This window comes from Rhipicephalus sanguineus, chromosome 2 (genome assembly GCF_013339695.2).
Source record: "Rhipicephalus sanguineus isolate Rsan-2018 chromosome 2, BIME_Rsan_1.4, whole genome shotgun sequence".
Lineage (NCBI taxonomy): Eukaryota > Metazoa > Arthropoda > Arachnida > Ixodida > Ixodidae > Rhipicephalus > Rhipicephalus sanguineus.
The window spans coordinates 25429842-25455698 of NC_051177.1; the positions used below are offsets into that span (position 1 = coordinate 25429842).

General features: G+C 49.5%; 2 protein-coding genes across 2 annotated transcripts in view; one reads left to right on the forward strand and one right to left on the reverse strand.

Annotated features, from left to right (window-relative positions):
* The window catches only part of LOC119382573 (tudor domain-containing protein 3), a 134605-nt gene that overhangs the window by 54629 nt on the left and 54119 nt on the right, over positions 1-25857 (reverse strand). The gene's annotated exons all lie outside the window — the stretch shown is intronic.
* Positions 2999-25857, forward strand: part of LOC119382570 (protein toll) — a 29289-nt gene continuing 6430 nt past the window's right edge. Inside the window, exon 1 of the mRNA XM_037650329.2 lies at positions 2999-3273. The gene's annotated coding sequence lies outside the window, so the exon portion shown is untranslated. The remainder of the gene's footprint in view (positions 3274-25857) is intronic.

Sequence of the window (25857 nt, forward strand, 5' to 3'; positions counted from 1 at the left end):
TGTCGGCACGTCCCTCGATTCAACCACTCGGCCAAAGTTGAACCACTTGCCCAAGGGCCAGCCGTCTTGAACTGGTATGGCTGTTCATACTTGTGAACGTTGTCGATCAAAAAGTAAATATCATGCATATCTGAGGTGCAACATCACTAGGTAAGTATTAGGTGGCGTGTTCCTTTAATAGAAAATGCATACATACGTAATTTTAAGGATCCTAGTTTCTTAAGCTGCGCTGAAAATGCATAAGAATGGAAGCTTGAGCGAGTTGGTATGCGTTCATCTTTGTTGAAACAGCGCTCACTAGACGACGACGAAGTAAAAGAAGGCACAGGACAGGCGCTGCCTGTCGTGTGCCTTCTTTTACTTCGTCGTCGTCTAGTGAGCGCTGTTTCAAGAAAGCTGAAAATGCGACTGCGCTGAAATTTGCCTTCCTCCGCGCCCTTCGCACGAGCTCATTGTTGTGTTTCGGTTTCGGTTCTGTATTGCACTGTACGAATGCCATGGGTTGGTGTTGAAAAACTTTAGTTTTGAGAAGGCCAAGAAGGTGAAAAAAAAATATTTAAAAAATGAAAAAGCAGCGTTGTGGGCGGCCTTCAGGCTGCCGGTTGTGGGCGCCGCTCTGGCGTTCCTGTTTTACCCAGGCGACGTGTAAATAAAAGAGTGTGTGGAGAGTACTCGTTGAGTGCGGACGTTTCTCTGCTTCAGCGCTTCGCGCCAAACCGCGTTTTCGGGCTGGCTGGCGTCCCCGCCGGTCGCGTTGGTCACCGCCGGTCTTCGCCTGCTGCTGCGCCGGGACTACCAGCACGCAACACAGCACTCATGTTTCCCGACGTATTGCCAGATGGCGTCCATATCTCACACAGCGCCTCTTCTATCGTCTTTACACGACATTTGCAGTGAAGCACGCAGATACGCGGCCAATATTTTTTTTCCTTTGGGCACGCTTACAACGCCAACGTCACTTGTGAGGCAATACAAGCTTTGCTTGAAAAAAAGGTCTATGCATGCATGGGGAGACCACTGCACCACAAATGGAAGTCGTATAAACAGTGTGGAAAATGGTCCCGCGCCCGCGCTACAGCTCTGGGATGGCGCAACATGGTGCCAGTCGCATTGTTCCAGCGCATAAATCATGTGTGCGTACGTAGTGCAAGTTACCAAATAAACTCGGACGCATATTGAATGCAAGCGACAGCTGAGGACCGGTATGTAGCGTAGAAAAAGGAGGAAAATATGCTTCAATATGCTTAAGGTTCGGCGACTTGTTCGGGTTACGTACACGCGTAGCCGGGAGCAGCTCAGCCTTGGCAAGGCACATTCAAAAGCGAGCCGCTCGATTCCCAATAAATGCGAGGGCCAAGAGGTTCTAGGTATTTCTTCATCGAACGTGACTAGAATAAAAGCAAACAATCCCCCCCCCTTTTTTTTTTCCTTCTAAACGCAGATATGGGTAAACATGAGAGAGAAGGAAGTCGTGCTTTCACATCCAATGTATTCAGAATGCTTAAAAACAAAAACATTTCGGAAGTACGTTACGCACAAGAGACGACAAGAATTAAGCTGCGGACAAGAAATCCCGCTATATGGGCCAGTCAGTCAATTTGCACTGCGTAACACACAGGGCACTCAGATTCACATGGGCGTCTGCAGGGGGGTGCAAAAGGGGCACTTGCCACCCCCCCCCCCCACACACACACAACCAAGCCACACCAGCGCTCCCCTCCTTCCCGTGATGCAAGACGGATTTGCACCCCCCAAGACAAAATCCTGTCGACGCCTACGCCCTGGAATACTCATAGCTAACGAGTGGATCCTTCATGCCTTTATCAAGTGGAATCCTATCCAACCCGGCATCGCGTGGATCTCACGGCTTCTTACAATGTGGTAATGAATTCAGTCATTTGATTGGGGTTGAATGGACACGATGCTGATGCTATAACAGCGGATAACAAACATTGGTCATAACTTAGACAACACTGGTCAGTGCTAAGAAGAGTTGGTGGTATGCAAGTAAATAAGGTAGGTGATCGACGCCATGTGACTTATTGAGACGTTCTGTTGGTCTGCAGTGCCTTCGGTATCAGCCTATATTTTTTAATCAGAAATTTGGGATCGTACATTCTACCCCCGTTAAGGTATGCGGGTGGAATATGCAAAGGAAGACATTCTATTTAAGAGGCCGAACGAAATGTGGCGGTCCCGAATGTACACAAGCGCACAATGCGACAAGCGGCGTTAAGCGCGACGTGTACGCCAAGGCCTCTCGCACCACTCAGCGTCGATTTCTCGCAGTGTCCGGTTGGACGTCGGAAATTTCACTCGAAAAGCGATATAGGAAACTTGCCTCGACGGATAAACTTCGCGCACCAGCGATTACGAAGGCACAGTTGCCAGCACAGACGCGCCTGACAAATAATGCGTCATCGGTCAGAGACTGAAACAGCGTGTCGACGCCCGCCACCGTTTAGTGGGCGGACGTCGGTCGCTGTGGTGCGACGACGCCCAGAAGACACTGGCCGCGAGGTGAGTGGTCCAGCAAGCGGCCTTTCTCGCCGGCGAACGTTAACCATCGGTGGCGCGGCCGCGCGAACGAACCCACGGGGGGCTTTAACTGGAACGCGTGACGCACGCTGGAAAACGCAGAAAGAAAACAAAGAGCGCCCGACGGCGGCCCTAGCGGCGCGCTCTTTACCCAAAGACTGGGGAGGCGGCGGCAGCCAAGCGCGAACCTCCTCTCAGCGACGACGACGACGCGGGCAGAGAACCGGCCCAACCAGTTCGAACGTCATTCCACAAAGGGCTGCGCAAGGGCCACGCGGGAGACGCGCTTTCCGAACCCCCGACGGCGCCCGCGCGACGTCATTGGTAGCGACGGGCCTTCTCCATGTGCGAGGACGGATCCAGCTAATCCTGCTTGCGGCCTTCCAAATCCTCCCCACCTCCCCCTGCTAGCTCGGCTGTTTGGCGAACGCAGACAGAGGCCCGTCCAGAACCGTGCGTGAGACGCGCTCGACCACAACGCGGAGGTCGCGATCAGCTGCCGACCACGGGGATTACAGAGAAGGCGACGACGACCAATGCGTGCGCAGGATTATCGGCATAGTGCACGACAAGCGTAGGCTGAAAAGACATCGGCCACCACTGAAGTGCCTGAGGGTGAAGAAAGGATGTGCCACAGTGCGTCACGCAGCGGTCACTGTTATCCGACTGTCTGGCTAAAGCGTCGCCTTCTGGAGTACCAGTGAAGTGGAACTGCTCACGCTACTGCGAGACACGGTGAGTCCGGCCTCAAGGGGCTGCTTGGCAGAGCAGAGTCTTGGGTATTTGTATTAAACGTTCTTGCAGCGAATCCATTCATTATTCCAGGTGTTTCTGTATATACACTCTCTGGTTCTGGTACATGTAAGCAGTCCTGGACTGCACTGATGTCGGGATCGCGGCGCGGTACCGACATACCGATGAAAATACCGTTCCGACAATCACGACACGACAGATTCCCACTTGCGAAAGTCCACACGCGCGCATTCACGGATGTCGCACGAGCAAAACATGAAAAGGCGAGAAGTAATGAAAAATGTCAGGCGAAAGGGTGCGAACGCTCTCTGGACGTTGCTCAACCGACAAGCAAGGCCACTTCACGCATGCGACGCCGGGCTGAATAGCGCCACACCACAGCGTCGCTTTCTTTCCTGCCGGCATCGTCGTCATTGTTGCGCCGTCGGTATGCTGCTTCTACGAACCCACCTCGTTACGGAGAAAAGAGGGGAACGTTACACGCAAAGAAAAATGAACGCGTGTTTTGAAAGCAGCCGCTCGCATGCTGAACGAGCGTTCCGTCAGTGTGCAGAATGCACCAGCGAAAGCCTTCGTCCCACCGCAAAGCCGGCCACGCTTTCGAGAGAAAACGGCACCACTCGTTGCGGACGACAGCATTTAAGATCGCTGGAAAAACAGCCTGTCGCCTACGCATATACTACAGAGACGTGGGCATGCGCGCGCACAAGCGCAGGTAGGCGATGAGGGTGTTGCTCTCCCGCGTTCTTTTTACGCCAGGTCTTTTGGGAGTTGGACCCGCTTCGGTCCTCTCAAGCGCAGAAGCGAGCCCTCGCCCGCGCCACGAGCGGTCGTTCAACGGGATCGGAACGTCGCGGGTGGGCGTGCACAAGACCAAGCAGTGCGCACCCACATGTTCGACCCTGACCTCGCGCGCCTTTGTCATCATCACATGCCCCATAGCACGACCGTGAGGCTTCAAAGAACAGGTCGGTGACGTCATCCAGTGCGTCGACAACATTTCGCGTTCCTCTGTAAAGCCTTAACCGCAATTTAGTTTCGTTAGTTACTCATTTGCACCCCGCCAATGTCACGCTTAGAGCGAGTTCGAAGATGAATTTCAAGAGCCGCTCATCTTTGGTTTGCGGAGAACGATGATCGCATACGACACGCCAGGGCTAGAGTGGAACTTGCGTACGACGTAAGCGCATACATTACTGCTTCAAACCTTCACAGCGCGTGTCGCGTGTTCAGTATATTATCCTGCTTGCCAAATACATTGAATGTCGGCGCATTCCAGAACACGTTATCTTTGTTCTTGTATATTTGTAAGGACTGACACGTTGCACATCGGGGCTGCGATTTGCAATGGAACCTGCTAATGTACGCACACGGCATTAGTGACTTTCATTTCAAAATGAACGAAACTTTGCTTCGCAGCCTGTTCATTACAACTGCCTGTCCACGAACAGCATCATTAAAGTTTACATTCCATCAGATCGTTTTCGCATAGTTTCGATTCTGAAGAACGATCGCCGCCCAATTCACGGCGAATGGCATGTCTCCACGCACAACTAACTTGTGGAATGTGGAGAATGCCTTCCTTTTCCATCTCGTCACGCCGAGCGACCCCAGCTTATACATCATGCCCGCAAGTCTTGCGTACATAATCGAATGCGCCAACACGCGCGAGGAAGAAAAGGCAGTACTCGGAATGCGCATGTTCCACCGCCACCACACTCGCTTCTTACAAGTGCGCGCACCATCAACTACACCTGGCGCGGCGTTCTCACGAAGCTCTCGAAAGATATTGTTCGCGCGAGCTGGGAAACTAATGTTCTATCGCGTACAAAAAGCTTCTGCTGACCTTCGCGCTGTCCAGCCATCTACCGTACACCCAATTGGGCCACCCGGATGCTCACTCAAAAGCATAGCTGCCGGCTATAGGATTACACACGCCGAAATAAGGAAAAAAAGCGACACGCCGCATTATCCCCGATACTGCGCGATTGTAATTACGCTTCCGTCGTTGCATGGCGGAGACTCGGCCATATGGTATATAATAAAGGTTCTTACAGTATTATTTATCCAGTAACGAGCCTGATCTTAAGGTGAGCGTGTCGTAAGTGCAGCAGGTGCTATCAAGAGCTGTTTGACTTCAAGAACGCAGTATCGACCCCAAAATCTAAAGAAGGCACTTCCTCATGGTCATGGCTCGCGTTTCTTTTGGATTTACAACAGCGTGGATGAGAATGAAACGATTGCCAACATCTCGGCGAGACTTGAAGGAAACGACCTTCGCGTTATCCTTGGAAAATTAAAACTTTGCGACTAGAAACCCATCCTGCATCACCCATCCTGCACAGTGTATGCCACTGTCCTGCACTTCTCCGAAGCTGGGGGGGTCATCCATACGCGAACTTCTAAACTGCCCGCCTAACCAGAGAAGAATGTACAGCAAATATAAATAAACCAAAGATCGAAAGAAATCAGACGCTATAGGTGCCATGCAGCAGGACCGCGCCCGGCTCTTGTCTGTGTGCAAGCTGCGGCGTTACGGTTCGTGCCGCATAGCTTCACGGGAAGCGGAACCACGCCACGTGAGAGCAATCTAAGCGAAACCCGAGGAGCAGCCGCACAACACCGTGACGCGAAGCCGGAACTCCATGCATGGGCCGCGCAACGCTCATAACATGCACCCAAACAGAGCACTGTGCGAACGCCGCACTTCGACTAGCTCATGCCCCGGAGGGTTTGGGGGAAAATGCCCGTAATCAAAGTTGAACTCGACCAATCTGCTTGGTGACTGAAATCACAATGGCAGAGGGAATGGCACACTGGCGCATGCGCGGCGCAGTTCCTTAAGTAAACGTTCACGTCGTGCAACTGCAAACTTAAATAATAATAATAATAATAATAATAATAATAATAATAATAATAATAATAATAATAATAATAATAATAATAATAATAATAATAATAATAATAATTCAAATCCGGATATATCGAATCTGAAGGGGATCACAAAAGAGTTCTAAGTATATACAAGTAATTCGATATATAAAATATCTTACATATGGAAAATATATTCAAGGAGATGTTACAACTTTTCGATATACACAATAATTCGTTATATGTGGGTTCGATATATTAATACCAACCAATGAATATGCGTCGTGCTAAAGCATGCTTAAAATTATGACTGGCGCAGAAGTGTACATTGATAGGAATGCATTAAACAGGCACTTACGTGAGAACTGTTCGTGAGGACAAGACAGTCAATTGTGGGGGCGTACATATCATTAGCGAAGCTGGCCGTTTAAACTCAAAATGGCAATTACACGAAGTTACGAGAGCTTTGAGAATTCAGGCAATTCAGTTCTGCGAAATACCGCAATTAAGCTTGTGACCACTGGCTAGCATGTACTTATTGCGATGCTCATGTAATTTTTTAGGCAAACAGTCATTTCAGAAATTGGATAACGATAGTCATTTTAAATATTGAGAACGTGTTCGCGGTCGTCTATTTTAAAAATGCGCCTTTTCAACTACTAATGCGTTTATACAGTGAGGGATAAAGCTGATCAGATGACAATACATGCTATGCGCACGTGTCACAACGTCGACAAAACTTTTTTCTTTTGTCATCTCGTGTTTCGCGGGGTCGGCAACGGCACGTGTGGCGACTATATACCTCGCAGATTCACAAACGTCGACATTTCAACGCATGAAAGCTAAGCCAGCGTTTCCCATCGTAGGGAGAGAAACTATGCAAGCAACGTATAGGGCGCAAACAAAGCATCGTTACCTGCAGGGTTGAACAGCGAGAAACAAAAGCTTGCACAGTATATACTAATAATGCATAGTTACGTTCTTTATTTACGTAGGTGCACCGAGTGAGCCGCCTCCTTTGATGATGGACAACGCTCAGCATTACCGATTTCAGTAAAACAGCACCTACATCGAAATCTACGGCCCGATCTCGAGCAGTCTGCGGTTAAATTATGAGCCGATAAAGCGCGTTACTTTCGTCGATCAGACGAAAGGTCCCCCGTTTTAGGAGCAGACGCAGTTTATATCATTTGCAAGTTTTAAGGGGAAAAATTCAACTTGACGCAAATCGACCTACTAAATATAAGTTGCCATGGAGCAGGTAGCACGTTGTTGCAAATGGGAACTGAAATTGCAAAAACTATACTGCACTTTTATACATGATGAGGAACCTAAGACACCCAACAAAGCTTGACTGTAAGGAATTTTTTATGCCCAAGCTAGTCTGAAAATACTGAACCTCACGTCAACAGCATCAATGTGACGTCACTGGCTTTCGCCAAGCTCAAATGGGACGGATCTACAGTCGTCTATTCAACTCCCCGTGCTTCACCCACGCGCTTCCTTTTCATATTCGACTTAATAGGCCTTCGAGCTAACCGTTCATAAAATATCTTTATCGTTATCATCACTGTGACGTCATGATGCAGAACAAATCTGCCGATACATGTAACAGTAAACTGTGATGTCATAGTAAATGTCATGACACGTAGGATATACTCGTGTGGTCGCTACCATCCTCTTCAGGTTCCGGACTCACTGTCGCAAAACCAAGCATTGCAAGGTGTACGCCAGAATCCGAATAGAAGTTCGACTCTACTGCCTGCCCTAGAGTTATACTGTATATGCTACCTTTAGGTAGCAGAGTTGCGCATCTGTCTTCCAAACGCCGCTAGCAACCATGCACTGCGGAGGAGCTGACGCTCGGGCCAATTTTTGTATTTCTCGACGCCGCCGCTGCAGGGAACTGAACACTAGTCATAGACAGCCAATGTTTATCGCCGGTCTTCGACACGCCAGACATGTTAATCGGCGACACGGTAGGCATGTCGCCTGCAAAAACGGAGTGCGACTTCACCGCGCAGCTGTGGTTGCTAGCCAGGCGTATGCGCAACTCTGCTGCCTAAAAGTAGCATATGAGGTAACTTAAGCCTGCCCCAACGCAGAGAGCCGCCAGAGCACAACCAACTGGCCACACACATACTGACACGCACAGAGAAACTCTACACAACCATGGACGCACACGCGAGCGGCCGCCAAACTAACGAGAAGACGATTTTATTTGCTTCGCAGTCATAAGTCGCCCGTTGGTTGTGCACGCTATACCTGTATGCCGCCTCTGACTGACATTCCGTGCCGAACAACGAGAATCCTAGAGATGCGAAAAGAAAAGAACTTTGCGGCAGGAGAGCTACGCAAAGGCGCTCGACCGAGTCAGGTTAGCTGCAACTTGACCGTGTGGCGCTTTGATAAGGGTCACACAGAGATGCGTGCACGGCAGTATAGAGTATAATTGATAGGCAGCGACCCGAATCGTCCCGATTCTTCGGCGACGTACCGGCACTAATAACTCAGAGGAAACCCCAACGCGAGAATGCAGTATCACCTGGTACACGCGATCAAAAGAATGCAGTGGCCGCAATACAGCTGTATTGGTCTCCCAAAGCAGCACAGTAATCGATGGTCTTCTTGACGTTCATCGTAAGCCTGTTATTGTAAAGGCCGAGCGTGTATACTTTCATTTATACTTTTCCCTCTCTCTCTCTCTCTCTCTCTCACGCCGTTGACAAAATCCGGTAGCCTCGAATCCAGGTCAGCGGGCAGGTATGGTGCTTGAGCTTCAATATTACAAAGCTTATTACGAGGTGAACAGCACGAAACATTGCTTGGCCCGTTAGGTGTCTAAAACATAACAAATACTCACAGAGAGTGCACGTACAAGCCAACTAAGTATCCCATGAAGAGGCTGTAATATGATGAAACATTAGCTGCTCCTGTTACCTTTCTTCTTTGTTCCGTATTTTCGGAAACGCAAAATATAGGTACGCTTATACACAATGCCGCTCGCCGAAAGCTAAAAGGATGCGCACTGCGATAACTATCGAGAACTATTGGTTTATTGTTCGTCCCCATGCAAGCTGCCACATCGTCGGACCACGGCACAAAGTATTCGGCGAATACGCCCAAATCAAACGACCGGCAGAGTTTTTGTCCGTTCAACCGCTCTCTTTTAAGTGAACAGGTTTTGTGCGTTCCGAAAATAACAGAATGTCGAGCAAAGTCGATGCGTTTCATCGCATGTCCTGAAAGTAAGCAACCAAAAAAATAAACGCCTGAAAAGATGGCTCGCAATTGTAAAAAAAAAAAAAACAATCTGCAATAATAGTGATTGCCTTCCTGGTGCCAATTTCTGACTGCAGCGAGAGTAAAGCGCGCGCAGACTAATACAAAGCTGTAAAAAGCGAGCATACACGTGTACACATACAAAAAAAAATAAAATAAAGCAAGCTATGTACAACGGCCTCGTAGAAGGGAAAGGCCCGGGTCGAACTATCAGCAAGCGTTTCTTTTTCTATGAGGCCGCAGGGCTACTAAGCGTGGCCTCATGGTATATACGGCCCGCTCGGCAAACAACTCTCGGAAAGTGCGCTTGCCTCCTTACCTGTATACTTTCGTATAAGCACGAGGTGCGATAACTCGCGAAGGCTTCACCACTCGGAAGCCGGTTATACTTGGCGCGGCTTAGCAGTTACGCGCACTGCTGGTAATTAGGTTTTAAGAAGCGAATTCCCGTCTACGAGCGAGCGTAAAAATACGCGCACGGGATGCAATTTAGAAACGCCGACGGTAAGAATGGTAATATTGCTTATGTAATGCCTTGCACGTTAAAAACATGCGGTACAAGTACAACACATGCGCCCACATTCACAACACATGTACATAAACACAAGCTAACAAATATCACTCGCCTGCACCGCCAGCAGAATTTTAAAAAATCACATTCTAATGTCTCGCATGCCGAATTCACGACATGGTCCTGAGGCAACCATACAGTGAAGGATCATGAAAAATGTGCACCTAAACCTAAGCGTATAATTCGAAGGTTGGGTTCGGATCCCATCGACTTCCGGAAAGGGTGCCTCTTGGTCCACTTTAACTGATTACAATTTACGTCACAATTACTGCACTACAGTTCAAGACAACAATTAGTGTCCCCTATGCTTCCCTTGGCCTAAATGTCTGTTGAATTCATTTGGGTGTGCATATAGCAAAGAAACTGCCCTCCCCCAAAAAAAAAAAATTCTTTCGTTTAAGACACTTAGTAAAACCTAAGTGTCTTTGCATCTCGCCCCCACAGAAGTGAGGCAGCCATGACCAGGAATCCTGGAGCTTGGCAGCGCGGTTAGCCGCTAACCTACCACGGCGGAGGGCGCATAAAAACAGCCGAGTTATTATCATTATCAGAATTTATAGGAGAGCGCTAGACGTAACCAATATGTACACGTACACAAAGGCGCCTGCGGGGCCATTGAATTCGCGGCTCTGGATGTCGAGAACCTCTCAAACAAGTGGAGCGAATCGAGCGGAGTACGAGCAAAAGACGACACCCATTCCATACGTGCTCAGCTGACCGTGCAACAGCGTGCAGTTTCGAGAGCAGATGACAAAAGGAGATCTGCAGCCGAAGGCCGAAAAACCATCGAGGCCCACTATAGAGCGAGAAACCGCAATTCCAGGCCGCAGGGAGCGCCAGAGAGATTACGCGCGGCTTAAAACTGGGTCGACGTGCGCGAAGCGGTCGCCGCAGAAACCGCGCGCGCGAGACTCATGGAGCAGTCATTTTCGACGAACGTGGACAACAACGGTGCAGAAGGCGACGACCCGAGTATTCCATATCGCGCCAAGGATTACGGCACCGTGTGTTTTTAAAGGTATACGGCTAGGAGACCGCAGACTCACGAATGCCAGCGTGCATTACCGTACACGTGAACTAGCGACAATTTATACCCCGCAAAAGGATATGAAATAAGCAGCAGGGTTCATTCACGACAAAAGTTCCCAGAAAGATGGAGGCTTGAAGCAGACGTCGAACAAGGAATATCGCTGGGGTCAACGTTTCGACAACCACCGCAATCTTCGTCAGGAAAGCGGCCGCGAAGTCTCCTTGCCGAAAAGCCGGGCCCAGCGACTTGCCTTGTTCGATGACTCGTCAATACAGGCAGTAAGCCACATGAATAACAGTGTGCACGATAACTGCCGTAGTTTCTGCAATCGCGACTTCAACACTCGGAAAGCGACCATCAGAAACCGCTTGGGTATTCATTCAATTATCCCTACTCGAGGAGATCTCGATATACGTAGATGCGCCGTTATCTGTACCGCGGTCAACGCTCTCGGGGCTATTTTATCCCGAAAATAAACTAAGGCACGAGTAGATTTTCTTTCTTTGAAGCGCCGCTTGTCATTTGCCTTCAGCTCTCGACCGGGGATACATAGACACGAAAGTGTACATAGCCCCCCGCTGTGAACACCATACACAATCGACACCCGCACGCACTCAATCTCAATATCTAGGTAGGGCGGACAATAGACGTGAAAAAGCAGTACATGTGCCGAGGCGACGCGACGCCAACCAGTATATGCCCTGCCATTGTCGGCGCAGCGCCACGGCACGGGAATCATCTTCTCTCGAGAAAGACATCGAGGTCAGAATGTCCACGCGCCGCGTGCGCGATCGCAACACACATGCAGGCACAGCGGGTTTCGTGCAAATGACCGTGCGTGCACGGTGACGCCACCGGAGAATGCGGTCGCGTACACTGCATGTCTGTCCGTGCCGCCGGACTCCGCGAAGGAGACCGCAGCAGTTGCTGTAACCATCACGCACACTCACAGAGAACGCTACGGCAGCAGACCGTAGAAATCGCCTCGGAGAATCTCCTTCGGACGGTCGATTTCCGCGTATACACACACACACACACACGCGCGGGGATGGCACGGAAAAAAACTTTGTGGACTACAAGGAGTTCGCTGACCCGTATCAGTCGCGGACGAGAAGACACGCCGTGGCAGCTGGGAACGCAGGACAAAGACGGGAATGAGCGGCGGAAGTTTGTGCTTCCTCCCCGCATGTTCAGTTACAGGGACGTCAAGCGACGGCCCATTAAACGGAAGAATACTACGGATGCCGCGCCACGTCGGGGGTTATTATGGCGTAAATAACCCCATGTGGACGGTCAAAACAGGTGCAATCCAATGTTGTCCGCGCTTCTTTCGGTCTAGTACAGTTATAAAATGTTAGCAGGTTGAGAAGCTGTTTCGAATTCATCGCCGAAACACGCGATACGAGACAGCTACAAGACGGAGATACGAACGTAAGAAATGTGCTCCAAAGCGACAAACCAATTTTGTTTTTTTCCTATACTTGGAAGCCAATGTCACTGGATACACTGACAGAGCAGTGATCAACAATTAGAACAATAATAAATGACGATTTCGAGCGCGTAGCGAAAGTGTGGGCAGCATTTTACGATGAGCCAGAGCCTCCTTGACCCGTCTATACTGGACCACTACATTACGTGCAGATCGATGGGTGGAGTGAACGTGAACGGGATTCACTGCTACGCTCCTCGCTTCATATTTAAAATGACCGAGTTCCTTATAAGACACGTCCACCGAGCTCTCTCTCTCTCTCAAAAGACATACACACACGATATGTCTTTTGACATATCGTGTGTGTGCAAGGTCCATCAAAAACTAAATGGTAGAGGAACCCCGCAGGATCGGCCAATCTCGCGTATATACAATAGCGTATACGGAAAGGCTAGCAGAATTACGAAATGTTGTGGCCACCGCGTGTAACATCCAAGTGTTTACGAGCTGACCTTCCGAAGCGCATTTGTGACGCATCTTCCGCGAATCGCTGCCAGACACAGCGATCGCGTTTCGCTCTCGGGTGGCTGCGCGTTGGCTTTGACCTTGTAATGGAAGTCGGCGGAGCAAAAACAAGATTTTCTTCTTTTGAAAAGCGCACATCAACCGCGACAAAAATTAATGAATCAAAGAAAAACCTTATGTAGGAAACACAAAATGTACAAGAAAACTCGCCACTGGCCGGTATCGACGAATGACAGCGCCGACGCGATGGAACGCAACAATGGGGCGAAGCCTATTCACACGCCGCCGCGGTGCGTGCGTTTATGTGCCTCACGGGCATTTCTCACATCGAGGCCAGACACGCACTTCCTTCTTATCAGATGGATAACCGACAGCCGCCGCCGCAGCGCTATACACAAACTGGGCAGTTTCTTTTTGCCCTTCCACGATATTTTTCGTCCGAAAAAGGCGCGCCTATGCAGCGCGCCCGCTTGCCCTACATAACTTGGGAAACGGCGAGCGAGTGCCAAGCGGCGCCAACAATCCGAGGCAGCGGAGCACTTTAAAGGAGAGAAGGGAGGGGCAGTTATTTCTCTAGCAAGATAGAAACAGGCTTCTCTTCACGCGAGCAGCGCGGCGGTGAGTCTGCGCAGCAACCGGTTCCTGTCGGCATCCGCGGTGAACGAGCTGCGGACCGTGCCTAGCACGCGATGGGAAATGGCCCAGCGCGCTTCAGAGATTCGGATGACGCGGCCGCCCACGCCTGCTATGTAGCAGCAGGCCGCTCGAATTGTTCTTCGGACGTCGCCATATTGGTTAATGCGGCAGGTAAACTTAGAACGGAATCAAATTAAATACGACAGACTACTTGCATTCTGTAGTATTTACTCGTCATTGATTGATTGATTGATTGATTGATTGATTGATTGATTGATTGATTGATTGATTGATTGATTGATTGATTGATTGATTGATTGATACCACCTAAACGTGGCTGCCCCCGATCGGAAGTCGCACCTGCTACCTTAAAATCGATATCAAAACGCGGCAAATACCTGTGGAGGGTAATGAAACCTGTCAAGAAAGGGGGGGGGGGGGTTGACGTAGCAACTGTATAGGGAGCACGGCTCAGCGTCTGTGGAGTAACAGAATAGTGTAGTAAAATGATAGATAGTAAGAATGATACAGCAGCATGTATAAACCAACAGGTGTAACGGGCTTCCGGACTATAAAATTTCATTTGGGCCAAGTTGGTACATAATCCTGAGGTTAAAGTTACAGCGCAAACACACAAGGCGCCCCATGAAGAAAGGGCACGACATATACAAGCGCTGTTTTTTTTTTTTAAATGCGAAGCATTTCTTAGCGAACTTCTGCGACTTTGAGCGTATCTATCTATCTATCTAGCCGCCTACGATTTTGTGCTCTCCTGGTCGCTTGGTTAATCGAATGTACACAAAAATTGGTATGGCGTAACATGACTGTATGACGAACGTAAATGACAAGTCATAACATTAAAGTCGTGACACACATGTACAGCATGACTTACGTGCCAAGCTCATGGTGCGCTGGCGGCCGTTTCGCTAGCTTCATCTACCCGAAGTTGGTATTGCGCGACGTTACTGTGTGACGAACATAAATAATAGGAGTTAACATGAAAACAATGACACGCATTTTCTTCAATGACCTACAAGACGATGTATGCAGCTCCTTGCTGGCTGCTTCGCATTACATCGATTCCCACAATTCGTGGGATCTGCAGTCTTTTTTTTTTTTTCGGTGCATATATAAGCCCGAGGCAACCCTACCGCTCATGTGCACACAATAGCTCTAATCAAAATGTAAACAAGGATGACAGCCAGTGTATTAGATATGAGAACACGTGAAATCCATTCAGATGAGTGCAGGGATAAAGAAATACCGATGATGCATCGTTGAGCTTTTTTCATTATGTGGTAAGCTTCTAAAGGTCAGCCGCGCATGCTCATTATCGCTTGTGCCTAGGAGCGCTTGTGTGTGTCGTGTCTTTTCTTCGCGGGGCTTCCTGCGTGTTTGCGCTGTAACTTTAACCTCATGGCTTTCGGACGCCCCCATCGACTAAGCGGCGAAGGTCCAAACATGTCCTTCTTGTTCAAAAAGTGCACAGTGTTCTGGTCCCTATGCACACAGCTACGGAGTTGCGTACACCAAAACATTCGGTGAACTCACTAGCGCTATTTCCTTTGCATGCTACCCTCCTCCAACAAAATTTAACAATATATAGCGCCTTTCGCCTGACACGATTATGTGCGCCCTGGTAGGAGTGCTGCAAAGGAACGGAAGAAGCAGGAACGCTGCAAAACGATTTCGATGCGATGCACACTACATGCATGGCCTATTCATACATGAGTCCGCCAATGTGCGCGTGCGTACAGCACGCGCGATGGTGCGACAGCGCAAACCCAGCAGCTTACAGGGCTTATGCCTTGTCGAAATAGAAAATTAAGGAGATACGTATACAGCGACGGTCGATCGGTGCGAACGCGCTCGCACACACACGCGTTGACGGAAGTGAGCAGAGGGTCCCCCTTTTCTGGGTCGCACCGCCTATTATGGTTGTTGCGCCGGCGTGAAAAGACCCGTACGGGCACAGCTACACGCAGAGCGCGCGACGCCAGGAAGAAAACAGAAAACGGTCGCACAAATGGTTTCGTTGAGACAGCTGGATGACAGAAAGAAAAGGAGGACAAGGCGCGAAGATCGGCAGAGGAGGGTACGCACACGCCATCCATCTCCTCTCGCTCACGCTACGAGCTTAGCGGACCGCGGAAGTTACCTAGCGTGGGCAATTTTCGGACAGCCGATATAGTACCGACCACCCGGCCAGCCGAGCCATGCCTCGGTGGAATAACACACACACTGGAGCTGCGCGCCTGAGTCAACTCCACTGTCCCCGTTCGCTGCCCCGTGCAGCCCAGCGTCTCTTTTTTTTTTTTTTTCCGCGCCGCTATACAGTCAATGTCCTTTCGAGCCAGAAGAGGCACACAGTAACAAATGAGTTTACGGGCGCAAGCAAGCTCGCCAATCACGCAATGCTACGACACGGAAAACCAACGGCACTGCGTATTGTGCGCGTTGAACTGGTTGGACAACGAATTCCTCGCGAGAGCTCCGCAATGTTCGTTTGGCCAGAATACGGCTGCAGGAGCAGCTGAATTTAGCCACCGCAGCACAAATCGCACTACAGGAATACTCTGAATGAACGGTGGACCGGTGACGCGTATTTTACAGCTATACATGCCAGCGCGTCTACCGGCGCAGAATTAATCAGTGACGCGAATGACGCACGTACAAGAAATAAATGTACACGCTCAATGGAACAAAACAAGAACGCGCACAGTGACTTGTCAGCTGAAGAAAGGGCACAGCTTATGCGACGGTGTGTCGACATTTCGGATAGGGCACATGCTCGTCAATTAATTGGTGCACGCGAAATTATATTACGCCCCATTTTCGATCATAATCTATGTGGGTTAATAATCCTTCTGCGTTCACAAACAAGACGGCGAAAGTTTAGCGCATTTGCTCGATCACTTAATTTATAATTGGATATTTTTATAACGATGCGAGCGGCCTGAGAGTCCGTCAGCACAGGCGCACTCGCGAGCCGTGACGTAACAAACTATACTTGCTGTGCGAGCGTCTGCATTTAGATTTTGCTCCGTGCTCAGCTGCGCGCGCAATCGAGCTGTTTCAGATTTGGTTAACTTGGATTTTAAATTCAACGATTTGCAACAGCTGAAACTTTGATAGAAGACGACGACTCCGATCCGTGCAGCTATAACTCCATGGAGCGGAGTCGCATCACACACAAGGTCACCGGCGGTGGGCGGGCCTCATAGCCGGCGACTTCCATAGGTCTTATTTTGCACTGAAATATTCTTTCACATTCCATTTTTTCATACATGTTTAGGCACAATACACCCTTTACTTCCATTTTCCGCTGAAAACCGCAAATTTTGGGGCGACAGCGTCATGGCCCCTTTAAGGCAGCGGTACCAAATCCAACTCCTGTCGTATATAGGTAAAGATAGTTAGCCAGAGATATCAGACAAACCAAGAGCTCATTTCTATAGCTCAGCCATATACGCACGCGACCTTTCCTGCGTCGCCCTCCGCGTGCGACGCCGTTCCGTGTCGCAATTTCACGTCGCCGTAATGAAGGAAGACGAATGTCGCGAGCGATCCGAAACAGACGCAAAAGTGCTTGCTGCTTTGTCCCGGAATACTTATGTACTAACGGTAATAAGAATGCAGTGGGGCAGCGAAATAACGTATGCGAAGATTAATCTTACGCACCACTGTGTGGCTTTCACCTTCGTCATCACGAAGTTACGTTTCGTAAACCGTAGAGTTAACGCCAGGATAATAAGGACACACCGTTCGTGGAGCGGAAAAGACTGGAAACAAGCGAAACTCAAACACAGGGTTTGGTCAACGGTAGTTGGCACAATGCGCGACATCTCATACACAGCGACCGGGCAGCGCGACGGACAATAGAGATGTCTACTATATGCTCGTGAAAATGATGGAGCGGCGCTTGCCCACCTTGTTCGATCACACATCGTCCCTAAGATACCGCTCATTAAATTGACGCGTGGTAGTGATACTGATTAAGTTATACACATGGTTCTCATCATATCCGGAACGTTTAATGATGTACGGTGTGCTTCTATTACAACATGCCCTGAAATTCAAACTATTTGTAATATAATAGTGCACACATAATTACAAACTCAGCCTTCTTCTTTTCCTTTCTCTCTCTCTCCCTCTTTTTTTTTTCTTACGACGCCTGCTGCTACCCAGCGCTGCAGCCTGAATATATATCGCTGAGCAACAGGCGTTCTGTGAACATAACGTGTCCTTCATATATTCTTTTTCTGCGTCCTTCAACAAGGATCCCGTACAAAGCCATATTAAGGACAGGCCTTATATCCTGCAAATTTAACATGGCATATACCGGTGGTGGCCGAAGCGAACAACGAACGTGTTTCGTGCATGCGTTTGTATGTACACACATGCAAAGCTGAAAATTTTCAGCTGTGAACCCCACCCCCTCCCCTGGCTACGCCATTGACTCACACTGGGAAAATGTCACAGTCAACGAGTATGCAGGGAACAACCTCGATGATAGGAGGAGCTGCTCCTATTTGTACGCCACAACGGAGTCACCTTCTTTATGCCTTCTTTGCGTCACCGCTACAGAGCTGTCCTTGATACACACGGCTATGAGAGGAGGCTCCCCGAAGAGCGGGAACAGAACGTGGACGATTCGCGATAAGTCCGGCAAGGACTCGAGGCGCTTGTATATGTGCACGCTGCAGACAAAGCCATAGCTTCGTTTGCTCGTACGCAGCTTCCTTTCTCAGACCCTAATGGTTACCGCGGCACGTTCACTTCGCCGATTCTGGCAAGCGTCCATTAGCCTCGCTCCTAACGCTGTCCGCTCAATGGCTGGTGCGAACGAGCAGAGGACAAAGGAGGACGCATCAGGTGGTCTCGCAAAACCGGATACTTTCGTTTCTCACGACAGAGACGCGATGCTCGCATGAGCGTTCACTGCAGATACACCAACTCCTGCGGAAATATGATTCAAGGGGGCAGAACAACCCACAGATTCTGTTTTGCATAGAAGCCTATCCAGTAGGCTGTGCTCCACAGGCGTAGCCACGCGAGGGGAGGGAGGGGGGGGAGGGCGTTAACACCCCCCCCCCCTGAAATTTTTCACTTTTGTATGTACCTATACATACGCACATGGGCGGCAGCAGGGCGATGCGAATGAGGCATTTGCCCCCTCAAGCGACACCAGCACTTGCCCCCACCCAAGCTACACCAGCATTCTCCCCCACCCCCAGCCGCGATGCTACACGGGTTTGCATCCCCAAGACAAAATCCTGCCGACACTCATACACACGCACGAATATACATGAAGGGTGGTTGACTCCCCCCTCCCCCCGAAAAAAATTTCTGGCTACGCCCCTGCTGTGTCCTCTCGACAGCCACAACCTCCGCCACAGTTCAAACGACAGAGCACTGCGTGACGTACACGTGACGCAACGCTCCTTTCTATATCCTTTCTCGGTGATGTTCGTGAATAACGTTCCGTGCCGTTTCAGCCGCAGCGAAACGCGTTCCCTCCTGCATTCTTCAACACAGTCAACACTGCATGCGTTTGCGATAATTGTGCTCTTCGGAAGCAGTAGCGCAACCTCAGCGAGATTCCGCCGCAGCGCTTTGCGGGCAAACTTGTAAACGAACGCGCTCGGAGTCCAGCGGCCTCGTCTCGCCAGCGGGCACGCCTCGTCCATCACGTCGCCCGGCAGCAAGCCGGCCGCTCGACCGAACGCGAGGAGGTGTATCCCGCCGCTGAACGCGGCTTCGCCGGCAAGCCTCGTGCAAATCCGGTTGGCTGCGCTGACCACAACATCCTGTCGACGACGCCCGTTGTTATATAGGCGCGAAACAAAGACATTCCCACGAGTACGCACCATGCGATCCCGTAGCGACAGGAATGTGAATGCGCGAATATTTGAGATTTAGAATTCTGCTGATTGTCTAAATGTCCATACCACATATATGCCTTGATAATTGTACTAATTATTCCAGTATGACCAAACACGCGATAATATAATACACAGGACAGCGATTGCTCAACGTATTATATCACAACGAATGACGACACCGAATCACTTCTTCTGTCGTGTAGCCTAAATGCTTTTAGTGAACCCAACAAGCCACAACAAATGTACGAGAAAAGCGCATGGTGTAACCCGACGACAAGAAACTGGGCTCATTTATAAGCAGTCAATGTGAACGAAGTGACCGAAGCGCAGAACGAAACAGACATGTAATTATGTACGCGGAATTTCATTTCGTTCTGCTTTATCAGCCGTTTTGAGAAACTGTTATCGACAGAGAGAACTTGTGAAAGGTCACCGATCATGTCACTTGCGCGCACGCGCACGCGCACGCGCACACACACACACACACACACACACACACACACACACACACACACACACACACACACACACACACACACACACACACACACACACAGGGTGTTTCAAGAAATGTGTCCAACCTTCTCAAAAAATCAGGAAAATGTGATATTTGATTGCTCCGTTCAGAATTGGTTTTTCTGTAGTGGCAGGGATTTTAAGATGGTTAATGAAATTATTTGAGACTGTAATTAAAAAAGTTAAATTAAATAACTTTTTTAATAGTGGAGTTAGGTGGTTGTGTCAAATAGGAGAATTGAAGTTTTTCATGTCAGAAACCCAACCCAACCTTGAGATTTCGAAAAAGGGGCCTCTAGTGATAATTACGAAGTAATGAAATTCAACCGAATTCCATGGATTTCGCTGTTGAAAGCCGTTGCATTTGGTTGAACTCCATTACGCCATAACAATTACTAGAGGACGCTTTTTCGAAATATCAAAGCTCGGATGGGTTCCTCGCATGAAGAACTTCAATTCTCCCATTTGACACAATCACCTAACTCCGCTAATTAAAAAGTTAATTAATGTAACTTTCTTAATTACTGTCCTAAATGATGTCCTTAACTACCTTAAGATTCCTGCCGCTACAGAAAAAGCAATTCTGAAAGCCCCGAGCAAATATCGCATTTTCCTAATTTTTTGAGAAGGTTGGACACATTTCTTGAAACACCCTGTGTGTGTGTGTGTGTGTGTGTGTGTGTGTGTGTGTGTGTGTGTGTGTGTGTGTGTGTGTGTGTGTGTGTGTGTGTGTGTGTGTGTGTGTGTGTGTGTGTGTGTGTGTGTGTGTGTGTGTGTGTGTGTGTGTGTGTGTGTGTGTGTGTGTGTGTGTGTGTGTGTGTGTGTGTGTGTGTGTGTGTGTGTGTGTGTGTGTGTGTGTGTGTGTGTGTGTGTGTGTGTGTGTGTGTGTGTGTGTGTGTGTGTGTGTGTGTGTGTGTGTGTGTGTGTGTGTGTGTGTGTGTGTGTGTGTGTGGTGTGTGTGTGTGTGTGTGTGTGTGTGTGTGTGTGTGTGTGTGTGTGTGTGTGTGTGTGTGTGTGTGTGTGTGTGTGTGTGTGTGTGTGTGTGTGTGTGTGTGTGTGTGTGTGTGTGGTGTGTGTGTGTGTGTGTGTGTGTGTGTGTGTGTGTGTGTGTGTGTGTGTGTGTGTGTGTGTGTGTGTGTGTGTGTGTGTGTGTGTGTGTGTGTGTGTGTGTGTGTGTGTGTGTGTGTGTGTGTGTGTGTGTGTGTGTGTGTGTGTGTGTGTGTGTGTGTGTGTGTGTGTGTGTGTGTGTGTGTGTGTGTGTGTGTGTGTGTGTGTGTGTGTGTGTATTCATGTGCGGGGCTTCGTTAAGTGTATGTACAGGAAACTTAAGTTCTCCTGTTTCTTCCTCAACTATGCCCGTAGGTGTTCGTTCGCACCAAGCAGAATGAACAGATTTCTGTTGAGTAACAGACTAGCGCAGGTATATAACGCTACGTAGCTAGCAATTACGCAATAATAAGCTCTGCTTAACTTTCATAGCCTGCATCTGGACAAATATCTTGACACCGCATGGAAAGCCCAGAAAATCAGTGCGAACTGCATCGTGCGGGATCTCTTATAGGAAACTGAAGGGATGTGTAACTCAATATATTAACGAAAAGAATGCCTGCAGCTCGATAATTGAGCTATACGACAGGCTCGACACGAACTGTCACAAGTTACAACAATGGATCCTAATGAAGTGCGACATAAAACAAAGAAGCGTACATTCGTATAGACAGAAATCACGCAGCCGGCTCGGCTCCTTCGTGTATTCGCGTGCCGCAGAGACTTCTGTCCAAACTCGATTACACGCAACTTCTAATGCACTTTACTGTGCGGCGTCAGCCGGAGTGAGCGCGCCGTTAGCGTTTAGTAGCAGTATGCACAATGGGCGCCACACGACTATGCCTAATATTAACAAACATAATGAGCTCAACCTGCGATATGGGCATTAAACGTGGTAAAGAGGTGAAGGGACTTTCACGCGCACGGACCGCTATAGTTATAATATATACATGTATGCGTTTTCTTTCTTTCTTTCTTTCTTCCTTTCTTTCTTTCTTTCTTTCTTTCTTTCTTTGTCTCGATTGCACCAGCGCGTGTCGCGCTTCGTGTTATTCTTTAGACGGCACGAGCGCCAAGCAAGCTCAACAAAGGACAAAGCCTATAGTACGAAGCGCTGCATCGAATCAGCGCGAACATCACCAAAATGTAGCACGGTTATTCGGCTACCACTGCATAATTAAGCGCATGCAGTATGAGCGATGAGGCGAACGCGACCAAGGCGGGACACCGCGTAGTGTCTAAATACCGCGGAAGAAAATGCGGAGCAATAAGAACTCAAAACCAGAACGTCTCTTGGTTGCGTACATACCATTTATATGCGCTACAAAGCCATAATTCCCGCATAACGCCAATCCTTTCCCCTCACGTCCTGTATATGAAAAATCCGAGTGTTCCCACTAATTCTAGAGGGAAAAAAAAAGGAATCGGAGAAAACGAAATCACATTATATAAATTTTCAGCCAGAAGTCCACAGCAGAAATAAAAGGCACTTAAGATGCCCGAAGCGCGCTTATTATGTAGAGCTACAAATGACCGCCCATTATGCCTCCGTAGCTGGATTTCCCCAAGCGCAGTCCTATACAGCAATCTCGGCGGTCCACACGATTGCATGGCTTGTCTCTCCATGGGCTCCGGAGAACAACGTCGGGTGTGACGAAATCGCTGTCACGCGCACCACCGATAGCATAAATATGCGGGAAAATCTCACCGGATAGGGTCAACTCAGAAGACACGTAGCGCACGCATTTCGGTCACTTTAAATTAATTGCAAAACAAGCTTTCCGGAAAATACGACAGTATCTCAAGGTTTGAAGACATGGAGCGGAATAAATGTTTACGTCTCTCACTCTATCAAGATCTTAACAGCGAACAAAGCAGCCGAACCCTGTTCTCTTCCCGTGAAGAGAAACAGGATACGCGTGTTCAACGAAGCAGCGATATAGTGTATACAGAATGAAAATACTATTCTTCGTAAAACCATCATTTTCTACACCAAATACATATGTCCACATTATAGGGGTTTCTTTTTTCATCTTATTGCTTAGGTTCAGAACAGAAACAAAAGCGAAATGCACGCGATGACATTTGTTCGTCCAGGTTCGTCCAAACCTTCCGTATGCACTCCAACAATGTCATTTTTTCTATGTGATTATTAAGCAAATTACGAAGGCACTTTTATGTCCTAGGGGAAAAAAAGCTGGAAGCCCTTTGCTGGTGTCCATCAGCAAATATATCAATTAGGCCAAGAAACCGTTCTCTCGAACGAGATTGGGCGACATGTGTAAATTAAAGCTACACTCTCTACAAGTACACAGCAACGTCAGTAATTACCCTCAGCTGTTCACAACAGGTCTAATAAGGAGCCATATCTGCAGTTGAAGAAGTGTTGCACAGTAACCCCGCAGAGATGAGTAGCAACAAAGGACGTTCCGTGGCCGAGAATCACCCTGAAAACCGGGTCGAGAAAGCACTAGACACGCATGCACGCGCATGGACACGCGCAGTAATCTGCGTGAATGCGTCTCGAGAATCCTAATACACGGAGAGCCCCACGCAAACAAGCAAACCGCATCAAGAGCTACGCGCTCTCACGCCTGGGAATCCCGTCCAGAGCGCCGCATTCCTCGCGGACTCCGAGCGTCGACGTCGCGCCCCCACATGGGTCACTGGGTTAGGCGTCGCGACGCGCTCGCACGACGACGAAACACCGAGTACACGACGATTCGGTAGCGCCAACGACTTCCACGCGTTGCAAGGCCTGGCGCGCGCCCGTGTTAGCGCGCCTCAGCCTCGCGTCCCCCGCGTGCACCATAAGCACCCTTTGTCTTCTAGGCGGGGAAGAAGGTGCGAGCAACGCCGCTATCAGGCGCCCCAGAAACGAGACGAGGCGGCATCCGTGTACGTGTGCGCATCTGGGCCCCCATCACCGCACGTCGAGGTATATACCTGCCCGCGGCGGCGAAGACGACTCGCGACGGTCGTCGCGTGACCCGCTTCTCGGGGGTTGAAGAAGGACACCCGCGCTGATGCAGGCAGCGCCCGTCGGGACGACGAGCGCGTGACGCGAACTTCTTGACCGCAATGTCCGCTCCGGTCTGCGCTAATGCGGAGAACACCTTGTGCACAGCCGCTCGTTCATATGGCGCACACTGTAGTGACCGAACAAGGCAGAAGTTCAGGGGTAGGGGGCGTTTGAAGTGGTCACAAGTCACGTGATAGACTAGACGAGCTGATAGAGGTTTTTAATATAAAACAACGCAACGAAATCGAACCGAGAGGGAAGAGTAACGGCGCGCAAGATATGAACTGCTGCTACCGAGACCCGTGCCTTTTCTGTGCCCCGTTTCTCTGCGCCGTTTTGTGTCAGGAGAAGACGTTGAAGCAGTAATGCCGCTGGAGCCAACGTTTCGACAAGATACTTGCATTCGTTACGATAGCTGTCCGTGGCGAAGAAAAGTATCCTTGTCGAAAAGTTGGCTCCAGCGACATTCCTCGTTCAGAGATCACGTAGTATAAAGGGAAAGCGCAGCGAGTGCTCAGGGGCATTAATTTGACGTATGTGTCACGCAACAAAAGCAGGCGTATCAAAGAAGGCTCGCAAAAATGTAGAATAGTATATGCTGCTCTATCCGACTTCTGAGACCGACGGTTTATACAGTGATCAGCTCGATCCAGCGTGAGCCGTGTAGTGTTCAAGGGATCGCGTTCGGGCGTACGGTTGATTTTAAGAAACCGGTCTTGTCTATCAAGTGCAAGACTGACGCTAGTAAACAGAGAAAAGCCCTCGAACAGTGGAAATCCCACAGGCCACCTCACCTATAAGAAGCGGCCGCGATTAAACGGCGGAGCGCACGCTATACAAGCACGGAAATGTGTAGGTATACCTGGAAAAACGCGTGGAACGTCACCTTGGTCTCACGCGCGATTTTGAGCTCGCTCGCCCGATTTCCCCTTCCACGACAAATGTTTGTCTGTCGGCAAAAAAAAAAAACCCTTCTTCCACGGAGAGCAAATGGGCATCCTCACGCTCTCTGTGCACAAGCACGTGTGCCGCCACGGCCACGAGAGGTGCACGTCTCTGGTGGCATGTGCGCGCGCGCCTCTCCTCCCACAATACTGGATCTCGGCCAACTCGTTTACATCGTAAACACAACTGCCAGCGTGTCATACGTAAATACTCTAGATCATCTCGACCCTTAGCATCCCTGTATATACAACCTCCACCCCCACCCCACCCTTACACACACACATTGATAGTACAACGAAACGCCGTTGTAAGGTCGCGCCGCTCACACGCGCGTGCGACATAGACGAACCCTTGCTTTTTCATTTCATATCACCGCCGGCTAGACGAAACCGGAAACCGTCGCGAGCGCGCTCGATGGGATCAGTTGGCCGGCCGAGGTTATCACGCATAAACAGCCGTCTCTCTCATATTCTTTGAAGTTGTGGCTGAAACGCGAAATGGATACTCGCCCGCCACCCCTTCCCGGTGAAAGGCGCAAAAAAAAAAACGGCATCCGATGGCAGCGTGATCCTCGGATATCTCGAACCACCGGGGAGACTTGTACTGTTTCTTGTACTGCTGCTGAACTGCGCATGCATGATCGAATGTCCCGAAAAACACGCCTGTCTCCGAGGGAGCTACCGGGACCGACAGTTTCTCCTCGCTACATTTCTGCTCCAGTTGCTGCCCGCAGAGGATAAGCAAGGTCAGCGCGGCGCTCGGTGTGTTTCACAACGCGACGGAACGAGGAGGCCTGAGCACATGCGT